Source organism: Eschrichtius robustus, chromosome 9 (genome assembly GCF_028021215.1).
Source record: "Eschrichtius robustus isolate mEscRob2 chromosome 9, mEscRob2.pri, whole genome shotgun sequence".
In the NCBI taxonomy this organism is placed as follows: Eukaryota; Metazoa; Chordata; class Mammalia; order Artiodactyla; family Eschrichtiidae; genus Eschrichtius; species Eschrichtius robustus.
In genome coordinates this window covers 4,967,807-4,971,742 of record NC_090832.1, presented here as the reverse complement: position 1 = coordinate 4,971,742, position 3,936 = coordinate 4,967,807, and the positions used below count along the sequence as shown (strand labels likewise).

Sequence of the window (3,936 nt, the reverse complement as noted above, 5' to 3'; positions counted from 1 at the left end):
ATCAAGCTGTAGAAACTGAAACTTAAGTGCTGCTGTCAGATACACTGCAGAAAACTGCTTCCAAATATAGAATTACCGTAGCAGGACTCAACATTAAGGAAACCATTAAAAAACAAGCACTTAACTTTTTATAGTTGAAGCCTAGTGAAAATACATTGGTACCCTTAAGAAATGTAACAGTTTAAGGTGAAATTGCAGCTACATTTAAGTTTTCGATCAAGAATGTTCTCGTTTGGTATCCTGGGCTCAAAACGAACTACACGTTTGAAATGCGTAGAGACTACAGTATATTCCTTACATAGCATCATTTTCATCATCATCTTCGTGTTTTCTCTTCAGTGGGTTTGGTTCATTGGCCGTGTTCTGTGATAAAACCATGTTGGTGGTAATAAGAATATTTTGGGGCCCAATCATTGAAGGAATAAGCAGAACATTTTGAACTGCAGTTGTTGCAGGAACTACGGTAGGAGTGGTAGGTCTGCTACTAACAGCACCAACACTTAACCGTGGAACCAGTCTTCCTTGGTTAGGTCCCTTTTTAATTAAGGACTTTAGCCTGTAGTTCGGAGCTGTTAAGCAGTATCTGTCAGGTGGCAGTCTGGGTCCTGCATATGGCTTAATCAGTGGTAAAGGGGTTTGATTTTTCTGCCTTGTAATATCCAGTAAAACATCTCTAGGGGGAGGAGAGGTAAAAGATTGGTCAGCCCGACACTGGATTGCCAGTCTCACATCATCTGCATCAACATTAGGTTTCTTAGCATGGCTTGAATAAATTTTTGCGTCATGCAGAATTGAAGTCATATATCGGAAAGCAAATTCCAACATTTGATTTTTAACCCTTTGCTCGTACTCCATAATTCCCATATCCTTCAGGATCTGTGCCATCACCGAGGCATCTCTCGGAGCGTTCTTGGGAGGCGCCATCTTGCCCGACTGCATGTTATCTTGCTGCTCGTCATGCAGGGTCTCTTTTTTTTAAATTAATTAATTAATTAATTAATTAATTAATTAATTATTTTTGGCTGTGTTGGGTCTTCGTTTCTGTGCGAGGGCTTTCTCTAGTTGCGGCAAGTGGGGGCCACTCTTCATCGCGGTGCGCGGGCCTCTCACTATCGCGGCCTCTCTTGTTGCGGAGCACAGGCTCCAGATGCGCAGGCTCAGTAGTTGTGGCGCACGGGCCCAGTTGCTCCACGGCATGCGGGATCTTCCCGGACCAGGGCTCGAACCCGTGTCCCCTGCATTGGCAGGCAGATTCTCAACCACTGCGCCACCAGGGAAGCCCCAGGGTCTCTTTTTGAACCCAAATGTTGTTTACTCAAAGGTTCAGACTCATCTGGAGGACCCATGGGTGTTCCCCGTCTTCTCCTCTGCCCACTCCTGTGCCTCACACAGAGGGGCGCCCAGCACAAAACTAGGACAGCAAAGAACTGCCCCCTGAAATCTCCGCGGGCTGTGGGAGACCCACAGCTCTACATAGACCCATCCCGAGGGCTGACCCACCAAATAGGAGGGAGGCCTTCTCCCAGGTGGCTCCCGGTTACGGAGGGGCACCTGCAGGGCTGGCAGCCCACTCTCATCCTCATCCTCAGCCTCGTCCTCATCAGCAGTTCAGCCCGTGTGGCTCCCTCACAGGGCACGGAAGGGGTCTGCTCCAGAAGCAGCGAGAACCAGTGTCCTTGGCATGAACAGGTGCATCCTCTAGAGGGGGAGCAGGGTGGGACATCGTCCTGGCTGCCGAGTGGTACAGATGGGCCAGGGGCCAAGGGATGTCACTTTATCTCCTTGTAGACCCTGCTTGGGGTGGCCTTGGGAAGCCCGGCCAGAGGACAGTTACTTGTTATTAATATCCAGTTCTCAGAATACTTCTCCCTTTCCAACACATGTACATGCGCATTCTTGTTACTGACTGAAAATACTAGTTTTCCTGATAACTCACAGACATTGAAATGGCTACTTGTTAACTACCAGGACTGGAAAGGGATTGGGGTGGTTGCACGACCGAGGCCATTACAAAGCCCTCTGCGCACAGAGTGACTGACAAGCAAGAAGGTGGAGGGCGTTAGGAGGTGTGGGATTCTCCTCTATCTTAAAGAACTTGCAATCTGGCTGGGAAACTAAACACTAGACATGAAAAGGCAATAGACACTCGTTTTGCAATTCAGAGAAAGTTGGCCCTACGGAGGAGGCAGTGCTGGAGCTACTCAGCTAACCGGATGCAAGCTGTCCCTACGGGGGAGGAGGGTACCCAGGGAGGAGGTACCCTACCCAGCTCACTGCTGCAGCTGCCCCGGGGAGAGGAAGAGGCGCAGTCTCCATCTCCTATGCACAGAGGCACTGTTCCCGGCGTTTGAATAGATCTGCAGTGAGTTTTAATTTACTACCTTTTAAAAAAGTTGTCATTTGCCTGCTTCAAAGCAAACCTGCAGATTCGCTCATACGATGCCGGTGCAGCGTCTGTTTCTGAGACCACACCAGTTTCATGTATCGTCTTCCCTTTTCCTCGCCGGCTCCCTCACATTGCGGCAGAGAGGCCCGGATGAGCCACCTAGGATCATCTCTGTTCCCATCACACTTTGTCTTTTATTTAAGGATGTTAATGCTCCTAGCAGCTCCTTATCTGCCTCTTCAGTCCTCGGGATTCTGAAGGCGACGTCCATCAGCTCTCTCCTGACAGCTGTCTCAGCACCCCAAACAGCTCGAGAGGCGCCCCTCTCTTCCTCGAATCTGTTTGCTTTCTTTTCCATCAGGACTTCTTGTTGGATCATGATTTGATGTCCAGATTCCCCTGCCTATCTCCCTGCCCAAGACTCCACTTCAGGTTGTTAGCGTTGGGTATTATGTGAGTCTGATTTTTTGGGGTAATAAATATGCAAAGGGAACAGGCAGCTTGATTTCTCCTGAGCAGGTGTCTTCCACTTCTGCATCTGTTCTTCTAGGGTTGTAGGTAGGTCACCGAACACAGAGTACCTGTGTGAGCGACGAGAGGCACACGGAAGAGCCGGACCATCAACCACCCGCCCCTTCCTCGGGATGCCTTCCCCTCATCCCACCCAGGTCAGGGTACCGACCCCCCAGGGCCTGGCTGCACTTGTTCCCAAGAAGCTGTGGTTGGTTTCCCTTGGAAGCAGTCCTTCCCTTGATTGTTGTCTGGGGCTTTCCCCCTCTCTGTGTGTGTGCTGTTCACAGTCAGACATTTCAGAGAACCGTTTGCTGAGTTCCGCGGGCCCACCCTCACCCGCCAGCCCGCTCAGCCGTCCCATCGCTGCGCCTTCGCTGCCGGGATCGTCTCAGCCTCCTGCGCTGCTCCAGGCCGTGACCGCCAAGAATGGAAAAGGGAAAAATGAGTTTCTTAGAGTGGAACCCAAAGCTCGGTAGCCGGATGACATCCTTATAACTGAAGTATTTATGTGTCTAAATATTTCAGCGGCGTCCGCGAATAAACAGGCAGTGTACAGAAGTGGATCTATCACACCTGGGCAGACGCCGGCGCGGCTGGCGCACACCCGCAACCGTGTCACTGTTCTTGGAACACGGGAAGGGTTTTCTCTCCTTGAGTCCCCATTAATTTAAATCAAAACTAAAGTGCACTGTGGCTCTCTTCTGCTGGAGACACTTTCCACTTCACACGTTGTCAACCTCATTTACCTTGTTGCTGCTCGGCGGTGGTCACCTCCGTGGAAACGCAGACCCCGCACAGCGGCGGCCCTCCTCGGCGGCCCCTTCTCCCCCCTCCCTCTCCCCCTCCCCTCCCCCTCCCCCTCCTCCCCGCCCCTCTGCCCCTCCCCCGACCCCCCTCTCCTCCCCCCCCCTCCCCGAGGCCACTCCCTGTGCGGAAGCCCTGGTGCAGGTGTGTGGCCTGAGGAAACCTCTCACCTGGCATCACTGCTGGACTCCAGTGAAGTCCAGCCCCGGTCTCTCTCTCCTTGGGGTGTTTGC

At 51.8% G+C, this 3,936-nt stretch overlaps 1 pseudogene; it reads right to left on the bottom strand.

The window, feature by feature from the left end:
* Nucleotides 1-294: 294 nt before the first annotated feature.
* On the bottom strand, nt 295-939 carry LOC137769515 (transcription initiation factor TFIID subunit 9B pseudogene; annotated as a pseudogene).
* Nucleotides 940-3,936: the final 2,997 nt, after the last annotated feature.